This window comes from Chroicocephalus ridibundus, chromosome 1 (genome assembly GCF_963924245.1).
Source record: "Chroicocephalus ridibundus chromosome 1, bChrRid1.1, whole genome shotgun sequence".
NCBI classification, from domain to species: domain Eukaryota; kingdom Metazoa; phylum Chordata; class Aves; order Charadriiformes; family Laridae; genus Chroicocephalus; species Chroicocephalus ridibundus.
In genome coordinates, this window is record NC_086284.1 from 46,546,494 (window position 1) to 46,573,601 (window position 27,108).

Consider the following 27,108-nt stretch of genomic DNA (forward strand, 5'->3'; position numbering starts at 1 on the left):
AGGGCTTACAGTGTGAAAATACTGTAAGAAACAGTACATATACACAGACAACAGACTACAAAAAATTTCACTCAGTAACAAAGTTATATATATATGCAGATATGTTATAGCTGCTTCTCACAATTGCTGCTGTTTATGCAAAAAGGATCATTTTCTCTTTGAGATTTAGTCTACCAATATTGTCCTATTTATCTACCCATTGATACCCGACTCCATTCACAACTGCTGCTGTTTTTCTGACTGGAGCCTCACAAAAATGATCAAAGGTAAAATCTCAAGGCAAAGGCAGCCAAAAGTATTAAACTGGATTAAGAGGGTAGGGATATGGAAATGATATACCTCAAACAGTAAATTTCTTAAATATTTTCTTGGATATTTGTAATTCAGGGAGAGGGGATAACTACTTTCTAATTCATTTTGATATTTTTAAAATTTAAAAATCTTTAAGTTGGATCACTGTCACCAACAGCCATCTCTAGTGGTAAAAATTTTCACCTACTGTGGAAGAGACAAAAGAGCCAAGCCAGTATTTGACACAAAAAGCCTATTATCATTAAATGATAGCATGTTACGATAATTTATTCGATATTGGCTTTAGAGTTGTCTCTGTTTTTTCTTTTTTTTTTCTTTCTTTAATAGTTCTAGGACAAGAAAGTTCTCCTAAGCTATTATACCAAGCTTTAGTGTGCTGAACGGTATCAACCCTACATGAATTTATACTCATTCCAGTCATTCTAGTACCTTATATCAAACCAATTTGTGCAGAACATGTGCATCTTTTAATTGTACTTTAAACAATCTGTCTAACTGTGCCTTAGACAAAATTCCACGCAAGGGATTTACATCCAGATCCACCTCACCCAGTAAAAATCAGGATGGTAGACTCCCTCACTGGTGAGAAGAAGACAAAAGCACACATCTTATTCTGGTTCCTAGCTCCATCAATCTTTCTTCACGATCAGTATTTCAGCTGGTCAGAGATAAGGGGAGGTACATAACAAGAGAGACAATCGGTACATACATAGACCAAAAAGTACACTTTTTGTTCACCCTGCCTCCACTCAATTAGCAATAGTATTCTTCAGGTGAGAACTGTGGGTGTGATGTTGACAAAGATAACTTCTGTTCCCAGGTCTCTTGCTTTCTGGACAAGTTTCTTGACTACTGTATAACTGGTGGCTTTTGTATAATAAAAAGGTGGGCTAGATGCCTTCTCAGTGGCCTGCGTTCAGTCCTCTGCACACCAAATAGATAAAGATGTTCCTCCATATTAAGTCTCTCAGACTTAAGTCTCTCAGGCTTAAGCCCTATAAACAAGGAGATGTTACCATGCACTAGCATTTCACATTGCCCAGCTCAGTATCTGATATTTATAGATCATGTTCCTGTTACAATATTAAGAACAGGTTTCCAGGTTTGCACTTTGATAAAAGTGCCAGACAAAGCAGAGTCCCAAATATCTTGTGAGGGCTGCTGGAACAGTCTGGTGTTCAGGGACCGGTATTCTGGGATTATCACTAATAAATCAAAAATGTCAGGTCATTGTAACCACTATATCTGTCCACTTTCACGACAACCCAATCTCCACTTTGTCTATTACAGCACCGAGAAGCCACAGCAGATTCTTCTAAAGTGCTGGACTGCAAAACCATATCATTTTCTTGTATACTAAACTCATCTGAGGATGGTCTCATAAATGTCCTCTAAGTGCTTCTCAGTGGGGCCTAAGCAGTCTCTTGCTCTGTCAAACGCAACTAATATGCACGTGCAAAGAAAAAAAAAGTGTGCATAATGTGTTGTCAAACTTGTTACTGCTCTTCCTGTAAGAAAATATAAGTGAACTGATCCTTCGTAATACATGCTGCTTAAGTAAAGAAAAGCAGCAGTGTTAATTTTAGATTGAAAACTCCTTAGGCATAGACCTTGAACTAAAATATTGGACAAGGGCCAGAAGCTTTCCTGATGCTCAAGGAAAAATTATGCAAAACTTGTGTCTGCTTTTGCAAACTCTGAGAACTTTTTCATTCTGATTTAAGATTTTCGTGTCCTTAAAATGAACTTGAGCGTTTTTTCAAAAGATTTGTTTTTGCAAACAATCTGTCTAGTATATAGTCAATATAGATTTCTGACAGAAATAAATGTAATGACTACTGGTTTACAGTAAAAGCCTCATTTCTCACTTTTAAATCATAAATATACAGACAAATCATTAACAGGCAACAATTATCCTAGAAATCAAATCCTAGAAATCAAATTTGGCCTAAAGGCCAGAATAATTTCGAGTGGTATTCCTAGAAATGGAATTACAAGTAGTACCGCCTGACATTTGGCATACAGATTTGGCATAGAGCTTACATGCCCTGCAAGATGTAGAATACATAATTCCACAATTATACTCCGTAACAGGAAAACTTCTACAAATCATTTTTAAATATCTTTCTCTTTAAAAGATTAAGACTGAAATCCTGTTTCCATTGAAGTCAGTGAGACTTGACTAGGGCCCAAATTTCATTCCGGTTGCTTTGATGTACCAGTCTGAGCACAGCTGAGTACAAAGATACAAGTTCTAATTCAAAGTAGTGCCGAAGCGTGTTAGCTCAAGGGATGTACAAATGCTTAAAATTGGCTAAAAACTTTATTATCTTGTGGTTAATCTATCAAGGGATAAAATACGTTATTTAAATATGCGATATGTGATAACAGAGTTTTTGTCCTTGTAAGTTAAGTGATTCACTAAAAAAAGGAAATTTAAAAATCAAGACTACCCTTAGTTTCCACAGGGATTTCTGTGCAGTCTTCAGGATTGATACCGTGTTAAAGTATTAGTACAATTTTTCAGGCATATTACTCTGAACATAATGCTGTGAAAAATTTAAAAAAGAAGAACGGATAGCAAATGTCATTTCTTTCATAGCTACAAAATGCAAACTCCAAGTGTTTTAACCTAATGAATAAATGAGTTTGTCCTTTATGTATAAAATATAGTTTGTGTTTGTTGCACAAGTTTTTTAATAATAGATGAATTTTAGGTTTGCTTCAACATATTCAATAAAGTGTGATTAATTTGGTTTTTCAAAAATGCAAACTAGACATTACTATATTACTCTGCAAAATGCACAGCTTGCAACATTATTGTCTCTGTGGGATCTTAAATTGAATTGTAAAATGTGTCTTATTTCCAGTTTGATTTATGTAAGAAATTTCAGTGGATAATGCCCTTTTTGAAGTTTCAGTGCTTTCTGCAAAGAAAAAATACACAACTAAAAATCATGACATAGCTTATTATAAATCACAGCAAAGTTTTATCCTTACATAATGTTCCACTTAAAAATCATATACTGATGCCACATACTATGTTCAATTCAGTGAATTAACTTTTTTTTGAAGTTTCGTATTATGACAGATTATATAACGCATTTTTGACATGTTCTGTGATTTTATTGCGATATTCTAAGTAATTACCAAATCTCTTTTTCTCTAAAAAAGCTTTCCTGTGCCCTGAGAATTAATCTATGATACCATTTAACTTGGCTTTTTGAAGTAAATATCACTAGATAAAAAGCCAGCTGGTTCTGAATAATGGGATACTTGAATGAATGTATTAGTGTTTGAAAATGAGAGTACAAATCTTTTAAAAAGATTAATTTCCATAAGAAAGATAGCTCACAGATCTACAAAAGAATAAATTCAAAACATAATAAACCGGCAGAAAGAGAGGTAGATTAAAGTAAAGGCAGCAGCACCTTGTTATTGCAGCTGTTGTATAGCAATGATTCTGTATCAATTACAACATTTGGTAGGTATGGGCAGCCTCTTCAAAGGTTTCAGTATAAAGCTTGAGCCTGGAATACACACTACACCCTACGTAATAACTTGAGTGATTAATTTTTTTTCTTAACAGCACATAACTTTTGTTCCTAACAATTGAGTCTCCGGGAAGAGTCACAAAGACGCTTCTGACTTCAATGTGAAAAGCTAGCATCAGTTTTGTTTTTTTATTAAAGATTTGGATATGAATTTATCTTTATCATGAAAAGAGCTTGGCTTTATCACTGCACACAAATGCTGACATCAGCATGTAAACTGACTTTTGTTGTCCTATGGACTTTATTTTCAATATCCTGTTTCAAAATATGTTTCCTTGAAAGAGTCTAGGATTCTGTTCGCACAATTACTTTGGCCAAATATTAACGAAAATGAAGTTTGCTGATGCCACTAAGTACCGTGGGTTTGCATAAAACAAATTTTAAGACTCAAGGAATTAAATCATATTGGGACATACTTTGAAGTACATGGGGCTTTTTGTTTGTTTGTTTGTTTGTTTTCTGATGATGGGATTAATCTAGCTTCCCTCAGATCTACACAAAGTTTTTCACTGGTAGGTGTGGAAGTCAGATTGATCTTAATAACCTATTCTGGGCAATCTAGTGAGTTTGCCAAGAAACACAGTATCCTTGCAAGACGTTATAAAGCATTATATCAGTAAAGTGCAGGTAATTACACCTGCCAAATCCAAAAAACAAACTGCGAGATGTTCTTCTATGGTAACAGCCACAAAATGCCGAAAAGGCTAGTACCACTACCATTTAGACAACAAAGTCAGAAGTTCCAAAATAATGTTCTTTTCTGGCAAAACTGCTGGAGAGCAGGTGTAGCAGGACCATGGAGACCTGTGCGTCTGGACCACGCCAGGGCAGCTGCAAGAGAGCAGCAAGTTTCTAAGCAAGTCTAATGAAACACATGAAACACAATTGCAGACATTTCTGTCTTAGCCAGGTTCGGACTGGTTTTCAAGCCATCAGGAACAGGTATTCTATTCTTAATGACAAATTTTAGCTCCTTCTTCCAAAGCTTAGAAGCATGAAAACAAACAGAAATATTTGAATACTGAAAGATATGTCTCTCCTGACTTGCTCTCTGTGGAAGCTGAATCATTGCTGCTGTTGAAACCTAGAACAATGAATAATGGCCTGAGGGCAGACATGAAAGAAAGATATTTTAGATAAAAGTTTCAGCTTCAAATTTTACAAAGTTCTAACAGTGATTACTGAAGCCATAGCCTATACATAAACTATACCATGTATACATATTTGCATATTCTTACATATACATGTAAAAGACAAGATCCAACATAATTTTTAAAAGCATCCTAACAGAAAAGTTACTTGGAACATTGCAATTTAAATAACATTCGTAACGTAAAAGTTATAAAATCATTCAGAACAGGACTAAAGTACCTTGTCCTGAACTTCCATTTTGTTCTAGTATTTTTTCAGTTCAATTCAGCACTGTTGTGGTTTACATTTTGTCTTATATTATACATTTACAGATTTATTATACATATTAATCATTTTTCAATACATGTATACTTTCCACATCACTAAAAGAAAGCATTTCTAATTCCAGTGCTTTCAAACGAACCTATTTCAATATTTCTTTTGTATTCCATATTTTGCAATTTTGGTATATCACCACAAGTGGAACAAAAGCAGATCCTGAAATGTCAACATTTCATGTGGAATGGATATTCAAGTGTTCCTAACATGCAATGTGCTTACAGTGCCTATAAATAGACAGTGATGCAGACTACAAGTAGATGGCTTATATGAATTGCTATTCCAAATACTAGTTACAGAACGGCAGTGAAAGCAGAAGTTTAGGGTATGTCCACATGATCAAAGGCAATAATTAGTTAATAATTAGAGCCAATGATTAGTCCCTGATAGCTGAGCCCAAGTAAGTGTCCAGGTTGTACGACAGAACCTGTTACCCTAAACTTCACCTATGCCAAGAACACACAGCATGGTCAGCAGAACCCCATAAGGAACAAATTATTAAGCCACGATAACTCCCAGATTGTCATGCATATGCCCACCCGTCTTGTCAGGGATCGTTAGAGAAATATACTGAATGTGCAAACGCATGCAACACTTGCGTGCACTAAAAATGTCAACTATACCATCCATGCTTTCCGTACTCTACAGTTATATTGCAAGCCACAGAAACGCTTGCTGCCCTGCCAGATAAAGATAACGACAAACTTCAGTGAAAGAAGCACCAAGTCAAAAGACTAGAATTAGATCTGTGCAACAGCTGCGATGACTCATCTCGAAGATCATACTTTTCTCCATTATTTTAATTTGCTAAGTCAAATAAACTGCCAGACTCCCTTGTACATTTTGAGAACATTGCAGACCTCCACACAGGAATGAGCTTTCAGTGATTAAGAATAATTTGAACCAAGTAAATGAAACTAAAAACAAATCAGGGAAGTATTTCAAGATTAAGGCAAATGTCTATTGCAATGCAACTGAAAGGAGTTTAGACATTACAAATAATTCATCTTAGAATTCAGTGACATTTACTATGAAAAGATGTTTCTTTTTAGTCTTTGTTAAAACTGACTACAAAATGTTTACAGCAATTTTCTGAAAGCAACTCCAGATTCTTTTTTAATCATACTGCTTCAGGAAAGCTGCTTTTAGTTAAAATATAAAAATCGTAGTTACAAGGTTTCTGCAAACATAACTGCCATTCCATTAAGGAAATGGCACAGCAAACAGTAAATAGTGGCCCCAAGGGAAATGTAAGTATTGATTTTATTACTATGTTGGTTGGATTGTATTTGCAATTGTCAACTCTAATTTTAGGCTGTGCATTAAGTATCCTCATAACAGCTTAAGGAAAAGAACAAATATTAATTAGAACATATTGATAATGTTTTTATAAGCCTTAGATTTAGTGCTTAGCAAGCATATATTTTGAAAAAATACAAACCTACTCCTTGCTTGTAAACGTAGCTAATAAATGAATAGGTAGAAACTATAATTACATGGATTACATGATACTTTTGTGCATCGAGACATCTGCTGGATGCAATTACTTAAAATTAAACCTAAAATGAAGTGCAAAGATATTTATTATTGCACGTGGCTATGTTACGGCAAATAAGGCTGAAGTCACTATTCAAATACAAAATGATCAGTACATAGATTGATTGTGACTTTGATCCCAACAATTGCTTTTTGACAGTCAGATTCTTATTCACCATTTAGTCTTTGAATATAGATGTCTGCTACGCAATTTGCAGGTACTACTACAGGTAATTCATGACTCTTTTCCCTACTCTTTAATTAATTTAAAACAGTACTTACATAAACCCAAACTTATTATACGTTATCATTTGTTTCTGATAATATCCACATGTACTTAACCAGTAGAAAAAACTCACGATTCACTTTGGTACTGAACTGCAAAAAGAAAATGCCAGCAGACAGATACAATTATCTAACAGAAAATAAAGATTTAACGGCTGCTTCTTCAAAGTTTCACAACCTTCCTACATGAAATTAAAAGATGGTAAGTATGCGGTGATGGTAGTTTCAAACAATGCAAGACCGATTGAACAATTCGCAGGAAAAGGATTTCCTACCCTTATGTACTTCGCATTTCAGTTCACAGTGTGACTTGCACAAAAAGTACACTACAAGTGCCAGCTGATGTAGCTGACACTTCAGAAAAATCCATTCCTGATAAATTTCTTATTTAATGTGCTATATTTCTAAAGGTAGCTAAAAATAATTGTTTATGCCATCTACAGTGTTGTCAACTCTTGCAATTCTATCACTGAACCTGATATCATTCATACTTCTTTACAAGCTCTGCCACAAACATGTGAGGATTTCAGCATCTTGGTTTTGACTAAAGAAAAGAAAAAACCCCCCTGTTCCCTCTAGCGATGTGCTGTAATATCCCAAATTGGGTGGGTGTCTCTGCGGCCAGGTGAGTGTCCCCCACCTGGGGACACCTCCCAAGCCACAACCGTGCTTCCAGTCCTGCCAGGGACCTGCTGCTTCTGGGGTGGAGCTGTATGTTAAAATGGTTCGAAAGGTTTCTCCTGTTTCCTGACAAACGACAGAGGAAAGGAAGATCTTGCTGATTTTTTTCCTGCCCTTGCCCGCACTACCCATACAACAAGGAGTGTGCACAGGGGCAGATTTGCTTCAAGGGATGCGAAAGGGCATATCTGATGCTCAGTGGGCTCTTCTGTTCTCTCGTAGCCAGAGAACGCCAAGCTCAAAAGATCCCACCAGCACTTTGCTCTCCACCAAAGCACAGCCTCTCGCAGAGCTGGTCTGGGAGCTGGGCAAGTAAAAGCTCCCCATACGTGTCCTCTGCATATTGCACAACCTAACAGCCTCTGCAGAAGCCTGCAGGTGAATAAATTGAAGTATGTTATGTTTGGCATGTATCAATGCACACAGACGTATAAAAGTTCAAGGACCACATTTGTTATGCATGTATTTATACCTTCTTTCCTCCCAGGGGACTTCAAGATCTTAATCAAAAGTCTAACTAACGCTTAGGTGGTGCAGAGTGGATTGTTCATTTGAGTCACTTGATAGAAGTAAATTTCACTATTCCTAACAGTTACTAAAATTTGTGGCTATTAATTTACTGAGCTGTTATTTATATTATGCAGCTATATTTTTGCTACCAAACATTTACAGTAAACTGAAGAAATACACAAACAAAATACTAAACCTAAACTGCAGGTTTTAATTTATAAGCGTGTACATTTCTCTGACAGAGAACAGAAGGGCTTCAGCAATGTGAGTACAGAATATCTGTAAGAAAAATAAAATGCAGACTTCTTAATTCTGTAAATCTGAGTGCAATGAGCCCTGGTTAAACTAGTTTATTACACAGAATTTTACACTTTAAGCAAATGCAATATTCTTAATATAATAATTTTGGAATATACATATAAAAATCAATGCCCATACATCCTAGACAGGCACTGTAATATGGCTGAAATGGTTTATTTTAATATTATTTCAATAATGCTTTTTAAAATAATAGAGTTGTGCAAATGATGACATTACATGCTTATTTGAAATCCTTCCTAAAGAAATTTTGTTTCTGTTATTATTGTCTAAGAAGACCACTACATTGCATCATTTAACAGGCCTGAGAAGGCAGGCAACAGAAAGAAAAAAAAACCTCTTTAACTGCAAATCTCTTTGTGTATTAAGCAAGAAAAACCATGTAACTTCATGTTTCCTCTGAAGTGTTTAAGCAATAGTAACTGTATACCATTCCTCAAAGGAAAATTTGCTTTGCCTGTTTCAATTATGCCAGATGTCATTGCCGATATTTATTCTTGTTAAAAAGTTGAATTATAGCGGGGCAATCTGTAACCTCCTTTTTTATGCAGAACTGCACAGAATCATTTTAAGGGAGATTATTTTTTATTTACTATAACAAGAGAAAAGGTAAGTGAATTCTAGTGTTACTTGCATCTGAGAAAAACAAACAAACGAGACCTATATTATATTTTACTGAAGTAGCATAAACAAAGTCATTGACAATGTTAAACCAGGAAAATGCTTTATTTTGTAGATAGACAGAAATAAAAGTGTTTACTCTTAGAGACATCTCTGTTGTGGTGATGGAGAATGCATTGCCACTAAATGCTCCAAATCTTTCCCTTGCAGACCCTGCCAAAAGATCAGGGGTGATCTGCTGCTCACAGTCACAGAAATCTACATTCTACCTCTGCTAATACACCTTTTTGCCAGTATGAGATAGCGCTGCTGAGGCTGCTAATTTTATCCCAGGGAAACTGGGATATATTCTTGCAAAGAGCTGAAATTAAAGGCAGTTGTTAATTTAAGTGAGGAGGTTAAAGCATTCCAAAATACACACCGCTTGGCTCATAGGAATTTGGAATGCCTTACGTAAATAGCTCTAGTTGGTGACCATTTTCTATGGCTAAACAAGCTGCTTAGAAAAATGGTTCATGCTGAGTCTTAGAACCACCAGTAAATTAAACATCAAAAAGGGAGGGGGGAAAAAAAGTTTACTACTTGATTAACACAAGATCCTAGAAGGAAGTGTAAAAATAATACAAACCAAGATCTCTGTTGTATGGAGGAAAACAATTCTGCATGTTATCATATGAAGCTCTGATTTTATTTCAGCACATAAACAGAATACTCTGAACAGAGATTTATGTAAATATGTAGGAGTCAGAAGGGTTTGATACTTAAACCTTCCAAAAGAAACTCTGAATTTCTTTTCTGTGAATCGGTTTATCGTATCACAGATGGCAGCCCAGGAGGGGAAATGAGTTCTACAGACTCACCACCCACCGGTAGGGGAAGGGAGGGAGCAGACACTGAGGCCAGTTTTGACCCTACCCCCTAGAATACCAGACAGAATCGCTTCAAGTCACAATTTCCTTCTTACGCTGCTCCCAGGGCAGCATGCAATTATGTACTGCAACTGGCTTAGGGCAGGCTGGGTCCACAATTAGTCCCTTGACCTTGCTGAGACTAACAGTGTGAGTAAGGTGAGCATGACATATTTCTCTCTCAAAATTCTCAATTATTTAATGCAACTAATGTAACAGTAATTTCCCTGCATCTTTAAAAAAAAAAAAATTTGCTCGCGATCATAAAAAGGGACTTGCCTATAAACTCAACTAAAAGGTCAAAATGATACTTTTAATTCAAAGTTTCCATAGCTTTCTCAATAAAATGAGTATGAATATAGATTGTCTCTTTATTTCTACTTTCCATTAAAAAGCATAGGATTTTCTTCTACTTTCTGTAATAGGTTTATTAGTTATAGCTCTATTACAACAATACTCAAGGAAGTTCCATTCATATCATAGACAATTATCTGCGATAAAGCTCATGGCAGAAACTGTAGATGGAATAAATGCTGACATGAGTACATTAATGCACATGCCACTCACATCGTGTCAGGTACAGCTACCCCTTAGGTCTGAAGATACAAATACTCCTTTCAGCACTTTGGCATATCTCAAGTAATTAGAAGCCATCTGCTGAAATCTTCTACGTTCAATCTCAAACAGCCATCTTGAAATGGTCGGGGCTTTATGTCATGCTGGAGGGCATACCTTCCCCTCCACGCTCAAGCTGAAAGAGGCCTCAGACAGTGAGTAAGAATGAGATCATGCAGAGCAAAAAACACTGCCAGGAGTTTGACCTAGGCTGCCCAATTAATTGTCAGTGAGTTAAAACAATACAAATTCATTGAACAAATAAATACAAACCCAAACTTCTAAATTAAAGATGAAACATGGGTCAGTTTGGGACTCAATCGTAAATTAAATAAGCCATAATAGCCAATTAAAATAGAATATCAGGAACAAGTGAGGCAGGGAGAGACGGCTCAGTTAACCACAGAGCCAGAAGAATGTATTTCTACTCATCTTGTAGCCAAGATGCAACATACACCTACCACATACAACTAATGGGCACAGAAGCTGGTATCCATGGTTGCAGAGAAAAACTTTCCAGGACAACATTAAAATACCATTGCAAACCAGAACTCCATGAAAAGTCACTATTCTGTTCTTCCAGTTGGACATCCACATAAGTGGGGTGGGAACCTTTCTGTAACACTTGCCTTCCACGAGTAGTAGAAAAAACTGATTGCTCCTCGCTAAAGGCCACTATATGAGACATAAACACAAGGAATACAACATGTCACAGTAATATACTTGGAATGATTAAAAATACTGAGGGGTAAAACTGGACCATGGGATCAGTTCAGTGATTTTTTCTGTAAGGTGTATAAAATATGATAAAGAGATGGAGTTATTTTGATAGAATAGGGGCAAACAATAAATTATAAATGGAGAAAATCCCCAACCATAAAGTTGAAGAACATTTCTGAGTGCACAATATTAATGGAGATCAAAAAGGCAACTAACCCATGTGTAATACATGAGTAGTGAGAAGTAACCTCCAGAACTTCCATGTAAATCAGTTAGTTATATAGCACACCGGGTCAAGGTTTAGTGAAGCAACTTCTCAAAACCATAAAAATCACTTATTGGAACAGCTGACTCTACAGCATGTATGATGAGAAGATGCTCTTTAGTAATCCTCAGTAATTCAAGATGTTGCTTTCGCCAGTGACTATAGTTGGCTGATCAAGAGCAATCACAACATCGTAATTCAGAGAGCTCTCAAAAGACAGGTGTCATAGTGTGGCCCTAAAAAAGCACATCATAAAGTCCCTGAACCTACTTCATTTCAAAGGACAGAAGTCAGTCGTGCCAGTCTCGTAAAGCCTAGATCCCTTTCTACACCATCTCTGCCACTCTGAGCAGAACACCGAAAGGTGAAGTCAATGCACTGCCTGGGCCCAAGGATCCCATATGGTATGGAGAACAGAGATGCTTCAGAAGCTGATCTCCTGAAGAGCTCTGGTTAAGAATTGAAGCATGTATATTGCGAATATCAAAGTACAGATTATTTAGTGTAAGGAAAAATGAAAATATTGAAGACTATGCCAGCTATTTTTTTAACTTAGAATGAAGCAAATTCATCACTTATGAAATATGAAAGGACAATAAAGTACATTTACTCTTTCAGCAATCCACACAGGAATTTTTTATATGATTTTGAGAATAAATTGCTCAGAAATACAGGATATTATAAAAATAATTTGGGGCATTTTGCAAATGACTATTGGGTGAAATTCCCCTCTTAAAAGAGAGTTTATGGCTGGTAAAGGACTCTGCCTAGTTACCAAAATGTAATACAATTATCTAGAAGTCCTTAGTCCATGTAGCTTTGTGATGATATCCTTGAGTAGAAATCCTGCAGGCACACTCCTCTCCACCTGTTCAAGATAAATTTCTTAACTATATAGATCCCTACAACAGCTGCAGTTTCACGTATTCAAATCACTACAGTCATACTCCAACAGTGTCCATGGTACAATTATTTCTGGATGATGTAACAACAAAACCCACCTATCTATTAATGACTTAGTATGTCAAATTGATGCTGTATTACAATATTATTTTGTGAAGCCAGTAATAGATCTATCTTTTCCTCACAGAATGATTAATCACACATTAAAAGTTATTTCTCCGGGTAGTGCAAATTTGCTGCTTGTGACCACAATAATATCCAGTTAAGCCCTGGCTGAATCTCCTCCAGCTCTCCCTGTCTCTGTCCACACTGCATCAACGTAGCTTCCCACGTTAATAAAGGTCTAGAAGAACCCCTTACAACGTGAGAAACTTAAAGACACTCAGAGAAGCCAGAGGTGTTAAACTCTTTCCGTAACTCCTCCTATCCACCAGAGACAACATCAGGAGCCACTGAGTTGAAGCTCAGTAGCTGAAGAACACAAAAGCCAGGAAGCCCCAGGAAACAAACCTTCGAAAGGCAAACGGGATCCATCGTTAGGCAGTATTATTCAAAGTCCCGAAAAAGAGCACAAACACACACTCGGCGCCTCTGGAGTTTGGTCAGTAGCTTCAACCACAATAAAGGAAAAACTAAAGATCTACTGAAATTGCCTTAACTATGAAGTTCTGTAATTAAAAGTGAAATCAAATAGAGAAACGAGGAGCAGATGTTGGTTTTATTTCTGTATGTTGACTTTATTAAGGAAACATTTCCCCGTTCCCCTCCCCCAAGACATCCTTTTCTTTCATTTATTTGCTATGCTTCCTATTATTTTCTTTTCCCACTAAACAACCATAACCTTCATCAGTACAATGAAGTCATTTATGTCTAAATTCTTGTTGCACTTGGGATTTTTCTTTATGTGCTTTGTAATTGTTGTAGTTGATTTATAACTTTTATGTCTCAGATGTAAAATGGATGTAGAATGCAACCTTTTTTACTCTACTCTGATTAACACCTGTAAGAACACAAGAGATATACAAAAATAATCTATCTATTTTTTTTTCATAAAAGAACTCCTTCTCTAATTACTTTGTTTTAGAAAGCTACCGAAGATCTCCCCTGATATGAATTAAACCAGCACCCAGTTGGTGCTTTATTATCTCTTCAACAAAATGATTTATTGTTTGTAGTCTGAAAGCAAAAGAGGAGGAAAATTACATTTTCTGTACCAGTAGCAGTAGCCCTATCGCTTGCTCTGTACTATTCTTTGAAGATTACAATGACCAATATTGTAATGATACTAGAAATAGTTAAGGCTAACAAAGCTGCTTACACAAAAGCAGTGACAACTGAGATCATTGTACCTCATGATGATTTAACCTTAGATGTTAAATCTTATGTTTCTTACCTCAGCATGACCTGCTATAATGTTCAAATTTCAATTTATCTCCTACCCCAGAGGCTGGACATAACTGATTTTTCTTTTTTTTTTTTAATTTTTTTAAGGTTTCAAATGAAGAAAGTTTAATTAAGTGGGAACAGACAAAAAATACAAGAAAAAAAGGTCAAGAAGAAAAAGTCGCAAATCCTTTACGTGTGTGATTAAGCTATAAATAATAAATTAATTTTGAGATTATTTATTTTGTATATCAGTGAGAATTTAATGCTTTGTTTTTATACATTGATTAAAAAGGCAAGACTATTAGTGCTTATAGAAGAAGTGTTGTAAACAGGCAAAAGAAATTTCTATTAAGCTGCATACCTAAAAGCAGATGTAGAAGACGCATATACATATACGTGTGCATGGCAGATAAAAAAATTGGAAATTCAAAATGCCATGGTGAAAAAGAGACAGTTCATTAGAGTGATGGTGCGGCGAGTGCAGGAAGCAGTTTATCTTCCAAACTCATGGCACCTTTGTAGCACCACAAACCCTTTCAACATGGAATAAGAAGCTACCGAATTTCCTCCATCAGTGAAGCCAGTAGCATATGCTGAATGGGAAAGCCAAATACAGCTCTTTCCCTACGTTCTTCAGCAGTTCCAAGGAAGCTGGAGGAAAACCAGTATTAGCAGAACATAACTGCAACGCATCCATGAAGTTCCCGAAGAACATTTCTGTGAAGTTGGCTGGGCTACCTCTTGTGGGGAACTATTTAACAACTGGGATTTCTTTTGATTTGGATGAGATAATTGGAAAGCTTCTGATATTCAACAATAAGAGACAAAGAAGGGAAATGCATCACGTTGTTAACGGAAATGTTGTTTGTTGGTACAAACTTGGGATGATCTGCATCATGATCAGTCATGAGTATTGGTAGAAAAATCTTTTATTCCAAGTCATAACCATCATGATTTATATTCTTTCTCATTATAAATTGGTTCTATTTAGACAAGGCTGAAAACAAGGACTAAAATAACTTCAAAACAGATGAGACATCACACAATCATATCATTATCTAAAAATTGATTATTAGTTGCACCAATCACATTATTAATTCCAGACATTACAGAAGGAAAATCTTTTAACGTAGCATTTATGCATGCATACGTTAAGGCAAGCAAGAAATTTTGAAATATTAGCTCTGCTTTGAAAAACGTCCCTTTTTACTGTCTTTAATTAGCGATACTGTTGTTTCCCGAGACAGGGAAACTGTTGCACAGGCAACTGCAAGCACTGGAGGTCTATTGAGTTGCCTGCATGTAGGAATCTGCTGTCATTTCAGGTGGCCTGTGATATCTGATGTATCCCCACAGGGCTTGCAAATAGAGCACCTAGCCACATATGATCTCTGCCATTCAGGAGGGGAAGCTGGAAGCCAAGTGGGATGCCTGAGGGCATCCCAGACGGTACAAGGTACCTGTACTTACTCAAGTTGCTGATGTCTTTCTTGCTGGAAGCACATTCATAACAGTGAATTGTCAGATAGTAGAAATCTGCTTAGCAATCTGCATAATGCTCACCCAAAAAGCCTGAGTGGAAAACCACTTCTCTCTTGCAATCTTTAGAGAAACTTCACAGCATTGTCCAGAAAAGTGTGATTTATACCCTGTAATCTTAAACTAATAAAAAGTCATACTTTAGTCTATGAATGCTTGCTCATTCAAGCTTACACATATTTTAGGATTTTTAAATACATATAACCTAGCTTAAAGGTTCTATTTTCAAAACACCTTTCTTATACGTAAAGCTAGGTAGAGTGAAAAAAGAAAATTATATACTTTGGATGTGAGAAACTGGAGTATACTCAAGTATAATTTTAACAATGTTATGTCCTATAATGAGTTGACCTTCTATTCTCCTTAACCCTTTTTTTTTTCATCAAAGCCACCTACACCCACTTTGCCTTCTGTTTCTCTAATCTGCAATTATTTATGTTTTCTTCATGCTGCTCTATCCGCCATGGGAACAAAATTGTATTTGGTGAAATATAGAGCTAATTATACCATGAACCCAACAACAAAAAGACAGAGCAGATGTTACTTCAGACGTGCTAACAGTCCCTATATTTAATGCACACACAGTGAAGGACTGAACACAGCATCTGAAAAAAAAATGTGATGGGCTTAAACATGTGGAAAGAAATTAGCACAAAACTCAAACAGAATGACATACTTAATAGGCTCTAAAACATTTATTCAGTGATCATATTCAGCATCAATTTTACTTTAATTCAATACATATGTGAGGCTATACGTGGGGTCAAATACAGCGCATTAGGTAATTGTGCTCAGTTTCTTCTGATCTCAGTACCCAGTTTCTTCAGCATCCCTTCTGCCTGTCCATCAGCACCTCTAGTTCTAGGATGAAATTTGTCCATCTCTTTATCTACCTGAACACTTTCCAGAACACGGGAACTGGATCCAAGAATAACTGTATAGGCCAAAACAATTTTTAAAAGTGCTTTCTAGTGTTTTCTTCCCAAAATCAATGAGAGTAAGGAAGAGATAGAAAACAGACCTTAATAATGGAGAACTATTGCATGCTACTTTTTGCTCTATTTTGTTTGAAATTAGCTTGTTGTGGTTCTTTCAAATGTAGGAACCCAATGGGTGACCCTACACCAGTCCTCAAGCCCATGCACAGGTCCTGCTGCATTTAATAATACAGGTGTCACTTCAAAACCCAACTGTAGGAAGAGATGATATAAACACAGGCTTTTAATATTCATAAGTGCCAATCAACATACCAGACTCATATTTATAATAACTGGGAGACAGTTTGGTGTTTATTATGAAGGATTTATCAGGATTAGAGTGGGACATCTCAGCAGCCTACAGAGTAGTCTCTGCAAGTAGGGGACTACCAAGAGCATGCTTCCCCCCTCTCTTAGTACCAGACTTCCACAAGACTATTAGTTCTCTTTCTCTACCATACGCTAACCACTTCAAAACTAAAAATAAGCCTACAGATCATGGAACTGGACAGAAAAGTGCAAAATTTCCCTTTCCTCTATTGTCTACCTTTACAACTTTCCTGAGTAGAATAATCACACAAGTTGGAAGTGATTTAGGATAACTTGCAGACTTTCATGTCGGGCATAACTCCTGTAATTCCCTTTATTTTGTATACACTAATGCAATATAAATTTGCCATGTACCCTGTCACCTCACTGGAGTCTAGTGGCTCCTCTGAGTTGCTAAATTGTTCTATAATAAAAGTAAAATAAACTTCATTCGGTAAATACATGGTACTTTATAACAAGATATAAAGATAGTCCATCATCAGTCAAGCTTCAATAGAAAAACTGAGACCACTAAAACAGAATTCAGCATACACAAATTTGAATTATTAGCTGCAGGAGAACTAATTACATTATCATGATAAATCACTTTTCACAGATGTGCAGTACCAAATCTAAAAGGGCACTTTCCAGTTCGCTAAAATACACATTATTACCATGCAACTAGTTTAACTCCACTACAAATAGGAAAAAAAAAATATTAAAAAGGTGTGATCTTAAAATCAACTTTGAAGGGACAGATACCTGAATAAAATGTATCTGCCCGTTTATAAATCTTGAGAAAACCAACTCTAGTAAGAGATATCTATGATAATACAGAATTTCAAGTAACTGGTTAAAAACATGCGTAACCAGACTAATCGCAGTACTCTAGAAAGGAACATATCTTTAAGAGCAATCATCACAGTATGAAATCAACTCTCAGCTTATTATATTTGGCTGAATAATCTAAAATTGTAGAATTAAAAATAATTATTGATAAAAGATAAGACATAAAACCTCCCTAGCTGTTTGAATCTAAGAATATCAGGGGATGGAATGAATGTTGAATTTATGTTGTGGAAAATTGGTCCCAAGTTGGTTTTACACTTCATCAGAAAGCACTTTTGTCTTGTATGCAAACAGTTAATGAAGCATACCAAAACTGCAACTTTTTTGCTAGTGCTGGTGTGGTAAGACTCACAGCATATTCCATAGCTTGCAGAATATTTAAGAAACATTATAGATTTTTCATTTATTTTCCTTTGGTTATAATGCGGAATCCTATAATTTTAAATAAGGTTCCTTCTTGCATTTTCGAGTATTGTTATATATAGCTAGCAGTTGCAGATATAGTATAGCCTTCCGTATCTAAAGCATTCCTTTATGTTCCTTTACAGAGTATTTTCAAGAAAAGATGACACCACGTGAATAACTGGTGCCCTAATAAATTCTGAGAATGTATGGATTCTTAACTACCTCTCATGCTGGATACATGACTGGTTTTAAAATTTTATAGTTAAACCTTTCTCCTTTTTTTTTTTTTTTAATTTTGTTTCAGCTGTTCTCATAGTTGAAAACAAGAAACAAATTATTCCAAATGGATAACAGTTGTACTATTGTATCTTTTCTAGAGAAAATGGGTAGGACAGCCTCTTTTATACCACAACTGAAATAAACATATAGAACAGGAAAGACTTTACAATATGCTGAACACTTGCCTTTAAAAGGACTTCCTTTCACACTGCAGTTTTATGACTTTTGCATCAAGAATTTGTCTGCAGAATTACATCTGAGTATGGCAACCAGCTCCATTATCTCAACCATACACACTGTTATGATTAACTTTGGGAAATTAGTGGGGCTTACACAGCTGAACAAATGACTGGCAAACTCCAGTCAATCACCACATCAAAAAGAAAGCCCCAACTGCAAAGACAAACTGCATTAATGCTCTGCAGGAGGGGAACAAGCTGCCTAAAAATGGTGTAATGCAGGAACTGAATGTATTTATTTACTCAAGAATCACAAAAGCTGTTTTATCTGTGGAATCCAGCCTTTTACCGCTTGTCCTGTAAAAAAGCTCCCATCGGCACATCAACATAGTAAAAGCTACTAATACAGATTATGTCGAATGTTCAGACTTCAGAAAATGGGTGGACACTGTCTTCTGTCATACATCCTCATTAATTAAGCCTATCAAGTAAGGGCACAAAGTACAAATTTGAGTGGCTCTCACTAAAAATAAAAAATAAAAATTATCTGCTATTAAAATCCTACATGAAGGTGAGTCCACTGAGTCCCAGATCGATGGGACAGGCTGGGGTACATTTTAACAATTACTGGCAGCAAACCCATCCATATTATTGATATAATAGGTGGTTTTGGCACTCTAGTTACAGTTAGAACTGTAAAGGTTGATAACATTTCAATTAAAAACAGTAGATGAGATTGTAATGCCTGTTCTTAGGCTTGGGTGACACTGAAGTAGATTTGAGATTAAATACAGAACAGAGCTAAACCATCTTTCTTAATAGTTTTATAACAGATTCTTCATGTTTCCACAATATACAATAGCTGACATATAGCCTTTTTATTTCTGTTTTTAAAAATTATTTATCATGCCATAATATACTGATATAAAAAGTCCTTCTAAGCTTTTGCTAAGCTTGCTTATCTTTTTACTACACACTTACACTATTTCACTTTAAGCAACACTTTTACACTCAACAGAGATTCTGCAAAGGTGGCCAGCCCAGAAGGGGAACATCTTCCACCCCAAAGAAGTGTTGGGTAAAGTGTCATCTTACAGCAAGCTACTTCTGGCATAGGCAATTGCACTCATATCTGAATTTGGATAGTGAACTCATTGGACCTCATTAGCTAAGAAAGCTGGGCTTGATTAATGTTTCAATACAAATCTTTCAGGAAAGCCCAGCTGCAGCAAAAAATGGACGTGGTGATTCAGGAGACACCACTCACTCCCTCCGAGTCCATACTGAGGAACTGCTCCAGCATGGTGCGAAGGGACATCATGCTGCTGGTGGTGCTGTCTTTCAGATGAGATGTAAAACTGAGTTCTGACAACTCACAGTCATTAAATATCCCATGGCACTTTTCACAGGAGTACATGTGTTAACCCATATGTCCTGGCTACATTCCAAATGCATAATTGCATTCTGCCTACCTAAATTCCCTACGCAGTTTCAGTAGCATGCAGTACTTTTTATTCTCTTTCTCTCTTCTCTCCAACACTGCTCTTTAGCATTTATGCTCAGGTACAAGAAAAGGCACAGATATACCACAGTCTCTACCCTTTAGCTGGCTGACATAAAAGAACTGAGGGTAACTCGGATCTACAATGCGACACACAGGAAGAAAGAGGGTGCCCAGGATTCAAGGCAAAAAAAAAAAAAAAAAAAGTGTGGAGCCGCCTAAGATATGCAGTACAGAAATATCAAGGACAAGAAAATCTCAAAACTGTTATTTTTCTCAGCCTGGGTCTTAAGTACCCAGCAGTTTTGAAAAGTACCTCCATTCCTTTAGGTTGTGCAGTCCCAGGCCTTCGTAGACTTGTAAAGGGATTAGCGGCCTTTTTAAGATTGTGCTCTGGGACTTTGGTGCTTAAATTACTCTTAAACTCCCTATAAATTCCACTCCTGAAGACAGGCATCTACTCAGTTAAGTTAAAAAAAGAGTCATTTCAAGGTCTGTTTCTGTATTTTACTTTTTAAATAGAGTGTGTAAAAAACATTGACAAAACACAGAAAGAGACCCAAGATGAGAACCCTGGAGTATTCCCTGAGCATCCTAATTATTGAACCACACAATAATTCCCTCTTCCTTTTCCAATAAATCTTGCACTCGCTTCATCACAGTGGTCCCAATGCAGAAAGAGCGAAAAATACTTAGAGAGAACTCAGACTAGCTTCCACACTGCCAATTAATACGTTTTCACAGGAGATGGGCAAAAGAGATTTGAGTTACTCATATTGTCCGTATTTCCTTAGCGATGCTCTGTTGACTAGACCACTATTTCTGAGCTCAATTTACATGATTTGGTGAAACTTATAGTGGCTCCTTGCTTTATGCCCAATGCCATACATCAGTAAGGGTGTGTGCTGAATTCCGCCTTACAGATCACTTGAAGGGAGGATTCCACCCGGTCTTTTGGCATAAAACAGGGATCGTTTACTTAGTGCAAAGTGGGGGCAATCTGGGCAAGATACAGTAATAAAATTCTTAACGTCAAGGGGACTTTACTGATGAAATGGAATTTTTCAGGGCCATTCAGGTTCAAATAAAAATAAAAATCTGAGGTTTCCCTCAGTGTTTTCTGAACTTAACTTTTTATTAGAACTTACACTTAAGACCTTGAAGTCTGAAACTGATCTAGCCAGATATATTTGTTCTTCTAAAATACCTTTATTGGCCATTTCTCTTATGTATATTTATGTTTTTCTGCCAGTTAAAGAACAAATAATACAGATACTGACTAAATCAGTCCTGCTCAATGCTTTTCTTGGTACAGGACACACAACTCGGCTATAAAGCATTTAGATCTGGATTCACTTAACTGAAATTTTCACTTCAAGTGACCAGTTGCCTCTGATACCCTGTGTAGTCAAACAACGGGTAATCTGCTGTAGTTCACATATTCATTGGCACTAATTGCCCTGGACAACTGCATTCCAAACTTTGGCTCCTCATGAAGTTAGATGGGTTAAGCATGACTGACCACAAACACTTTTGATTTCCCCTTTTTTTGCGATAATCTCCATTATATTCCTATCATAAAAACAGTACAACCAATGGCGCAGAAGGATTATTGAAATGAGTTTCTGGTTTTTGGTGAAACTATCTATACTCTCATCTATCATCTTACGCTGACCATTAACTCTAAATGGTTTTTAGTTGCATGCAGAGTGAATCAAACGTATTTTCTTGTAGTCAAAATTGCTGATTATAATCATATCAGGTGGCAGAATCAAGTGAGAGATGCCACCTTCACATGAGGCTCAATTTGACGCATCTTTCCTCTTCTGAACCAACCTGCTGCCAGCTTTTTTCACTATTAAATGCACTCTATCTTGGGGTTTTTTTGAGGACATACATTCAGGTCTTACATTATATCGATAAGCTCTCAAAAAAACAAAAGAAGCCCAAAACAACCTCCATAAACTTTGTGAGCGTGACTGCATGAAATAAAGGCAGGTCTGATGGATGTTGAATTAATGTAAATGACATTTTGTAATATACGGCCCTGATTCTCCTTTCACTTATGCTGCCGTAAATCTGGGGGAAAAAACCCTCCATGGATTTTCATAAACTTACTCTGCTCAAAAGCTGATACAGCTGAGAAAGAATCAAATGTCCTTTATTTAAATATTGATTGTGCACTTAGGAAATTAAATAGTTGTGATGCACATACTGAAAATAAATACAATTTTTAATATATATTAACTTCTGCAAGCTTATAGGCTTAGAGAGAATTCCAAGTAACTAGCTTGTCTGAAATGAAAACATGAATATTCCTAACAAAAGGGTTTTGTACTTGAGGGGATTAGAGGGCAGCAAGTAGCTCGGGAGCCTTTGGAATATCCTGCATAAAAACAGGTCATTTTTAATAAAAAAAACCCCAAACCTTTAATATTGAACAACAGATTGTGCTAAACTCGCAATCCCCTTTCTTCTTCTCCCTCTGACATGCAAACACCTGACACACAAAGGGAGTCACATTCAGAAGGAGATTATGATGCAATGATCTCGTTGTGAATGTTGCATTATGGTTTCAGCATCGCTGTAAGAGCTCCCCTGGCACTTGTGCTTACAGCAATTTGAATTTCTCTGGCAGCTAGGTATGATTTGTGACAGATTTCAGCCTTGCTCTTCATTGAGGGAGTACACTGGCAAGTGCTTGAGGTATTTACCATGGAGACTGGAAAGAAGAAAACATAAAGAGGAACATTTGAGGTAGCCTTTTTTTTTTTTTTTTTTTTTTTAAATCTGCTTCTTTTTTTTTTTTTGCAGTTGTTAAGTTATCCAAACCAGTTCTTTCCAGTGTCATCATTTTGTGCTTCTTAGGAAAAGTTGTCTCACTGTGCTGTTCTATTTGAAGAATTATTCCATTCACCATGGTAGTGAAACCCTGCTAATTTTAATGACTGTTATGACAGCATATATCACTAGCCAAATGCTCCATGTAGAGTGCAAGGAATATTTCAATTGATTGTGCTGTAGTTTGTGGCATGAGTGGAAAGAAGTTTGCCTATACGTTCTTTGCACACGAATTACACATCTAAACTTGTTTACATGGTTTGGAAAATCTTAAGTTGACAAAGCACAATTATCTGCTTATCCTGGAAAATATCTTAAAGTCTTCTGTAAAAGTAGGGGCAGCTGGTAGGTTACATGTTTGGTACTGGATTCCCCCAAAAGTTTGCTGAGCCAAAGCCTCTACACTTAAGGCAGACTAACTAATTCCCAAAGCTGACCTGCAAAGATTGTTCTCAGTATCTCTTCTGCCATAAAAGAAGTAATAAGCATCTATACGCAAGGTTTCTCTAAAACTTTCTTGGTCTGCAGACTAAATCTTATCTTGATTCCTTCCTCTTTCCCATATGTACGTATTGGTGGTAGTCCGCAGGGAAGACAGACAGCTCCATAGCAAAGGCTACACTCTGAGCACAAGCATTCAGGGAACAATGACTTTGGCATGAACTGATGAATGAGAAATTTAATAGGGAGATATTGCACTGCCTACAAAGAGAAAACCTGTATCTAACAAAGGATTGAGGTTGACCGGGTTTAGGCTAATAAAGTTTGTACCTTATCCAGTAGAATGGATCCAAACTTCCATTCACATGTAAAAATAGCCTATCGATTAAAGCATATTTCTTCCTCTTTGGCCCTGTTTTCCAATTATTTTATTTGAGACAATAAGTTTGGCAAGTTCTTTTGTTAACACAGTTCCTGTTATTTTAAAAGCAACAGATTTTATGGCCCGTGGTTATCATCCGATACTTAAAATATGTTCATGAAAGAATGCATAGGAGGTGTCAGGTGCACCCTTGGGAGGATAAGAATGTCCACATGGTCCCAGGTCTTCTACAAGTAGAAGTTTCTGTATGAATGGGTGAGAAATGTCCTTTTTCATTTGCAGGTGTTCTATATTCAAAAGGTACAGCATAAGACATGATTTAAGGATTAACCCTCTGATCTGCCAAGCATCCTCAACTCAAGGTTCCAAATATGAGAACCAGATCTTCGAAATAATTTCAAAAAAACATAGACTTCAACTATAGGATTTGTACAGAAAGACAGGATTTTAAGTATGTTTTTGTAACTATGCAAGATTACTTTTTTTTTTAACTGTATTTACTTGATTTTAAAATATTATATGCACACAGTCTTTAGAAATCAGTGAAACACTGCAGATTTAATTTATTTTATTTAGAAAACACTGCAGTACATCTGGCATATCATGGGTTTGTTATTGATTGCTCATTGAAAAAGTGGAGCTGTAATACATATTACATACATCTTCAAGCAGAAAAGAAAACCATAATACATTATAGTGATTTATCAGCAACTATCCTTAAAAATACACGTCAACTATATTGTTAATAAACAATTAAAAAAAAAAAGTAATAAACTGAAAAACTCCAGCATCATTGAATGCTAAATGGAATCAAATAGAATATGTGGATTTATTTGACCTGCCAACTGATCACTGTTTCATTTTTTAATATGACTGTATCTCCTAAGAAAATACATGGCTGTTGAAAAACTGTCCAGTGTGAGGGCAGTTTAAAGAAAATTAAAATTTATATAAAGAAGTAGAAATAAAATGTAGAAAATATATAACTAGTGCCTTTTCTAAATTAAGATCACCAGTCTATTTAGAGACACGGAAGTGAAAAAGATCACTAATATATGAGAGTACGTAACAGTAAGTTTGGCACAACTGTTAGTCCTTCTCACTATACAAGAATGTGAAAATATTCCATGAAACTGAGATACAACATATCAGCACATATCACTTTCTGGAAAAAAACAGAATTACTTGTTTTAAAAATATTTATAATCATACAGATGGAAATAATTGAGAACAACAGTTTGTTTAAAACAGAACTTATCACTTTGTGTAGTAGTGGGGAAAAGCCTTCATTACATTAAATATAAGAAACAATTACAGAAGATTAAAAACTTCTCATTTCAGATTATAAATCATCACTGACTGATGAAGACTAGTCAGGAACTATTCACGTACACAAGAAGATGATTCTATATCTGCCCACTGTCATTTTCTTGAACTTTCCTCTGATGGGTGCTGTGATTGACAGGATACCATGACAAAATCACCACAAGTCCACTCCAAAGTGGAAATGTTATGTCATGCTGATACTTGAGCAACTGCTGTAACTGAGGAATGCTTTAAAGTATTTATACTGACATCAAAAAAATGCCATTATTATAAGGATATACTTCTTAACAATTTAGTTACAACGGTTGACACATTTTGATTCTACTGCTACTATACTTTAAGAAAAATAGTCTTTACTTAAAAGTGATATATATAAATGCAGCATATAACATTTCTCTATTTTATTCATATATAGTCATTAATATTCACACTAATGTATATTTGTATATTGATATTCATATATAAAGCCTATAAACAAACTTACTAATAAAGATCAATGCTAAATTCACGAAGAGTGAATAATGAATGAAGAAAATGATAAATCCATGCAGAATTTATCAAATACTTGAAATAAAACATAAGTTACGTTTGAGGGACAGAAAAAAATTAAAACAAAATAGAAACTATTTCTGTATACAGGGTACTAATTAAGCCAGAGTATTTAAATGTAGTAATTGTACTCTCTCTCTCTTTTTCTTTCCCTCTCTTCTATCTTCTCTTTTTTTTTATGCTTTGCAGAGAAAGAGCTACTGACTTATTCATTTCAGTTAGCAAGAAAATTCTCAACTTCCTTGGGTGCTTAAGTGCAAGAATATTTTAGACCCCATCTTTGCATATTACTTTATCTTTCAGTGGTAATTAACAGAGTCTTAATCTGGCTAATGTTAATGACCACTGTTCTTTCTTTAAATCCCAGTTAAACCAAGCTTATTAAGGGCCAATTAAAGGAAGTCTTATGTGATCTGAATAACACTAAGACCAATTTTTAACAGCTATAACTCTTTATTTTGGATGATGAGTGTGGAAAAAAAAAACCCTTCTCATTATGGCCTTTGTCTGTTTTAAAATAAACTGTCAATGGCTACTGGGAAGGATGGAGAATCTTAAAAAAGTCAGAGATACAGCTCAATTCAGTAAAATGCAGATTTTCTAAAAAGAGTTAGCTATGTACTACTATTTTCACTCCTTCCCATAAAAAAAAGGTAAAATATTACTAATTTCCACTTCATTTTTCCTGAAGTTAGCGCGCAAGAATGCAACAACACTTTGCAATAACTTTCCAAGCAGTAACAACACAACCTACATCTGTATTAACTTGAGTACCACGGACAAAATAAAGAAAAACTTGCTCATCATTTGACTTGGAAATGGAACAGATCTAGCTAAATATGAAAGAGTTAATAGGGCTTTTTGGTTTGGGGACGGTCAGGTAGTTTTCTCACTGCTTAACTGAATACGATTTTTGACTCCAGACTTTTGAAAGGCTTGTTGGTTCCACTTATGTCTAAAGTGACCCTTCCACAGACACGTTGTTATAAATTACATCCTACTATTTCTTACGTATCTAAGATTTCACTCATTGCTTAACTTCGCCATTACCTCCCTTTCATCTGGACGGAAGCAGTAATGCAATCTGACTATTGCCTCTAGCTATTAAACAAAATATTACTCTTACCACTACTGTCTAAAGTCCAAACACCCTAGAGCTAAGCCCTGCTGCAGCAAGTCACCACAGGACAGGTCCTTTGCGTACTCTGCAGCACACGACAGACCTAACTCCATGGTGACAACTCTTAAATTCTGCGGTAGCAGCTCCAAAATCCATGGCAACATTAATTCATTATTGTCTCTAAAATACTCTTCATCCCCTACTTTCCCACTCCGGCACAAACATATTCAGCAATGACTCATTGCAGAGAATATCGCTGACGAAAAATTGATGGTTATTTTTAACCATAAATCCTGAATTATTTTTCTCCGTGCTCCCCAGATATTT

The 27,108-nt window shown here is 36.0% G+C and overlaps 1 protein-coding gene across 6 annotated transcripts in view; it reads right to left on the bottom strand.

Moving 5' to 3' along the window:
• Positions 1-27,108, bottom strand: part of DACH1 (dachshund family transcription factor 1) — a 364,758-nt gene that overhangs the window by 129,933 nt on the left and 207,717 nt on the right. The window lies entirely within an intron of this gene.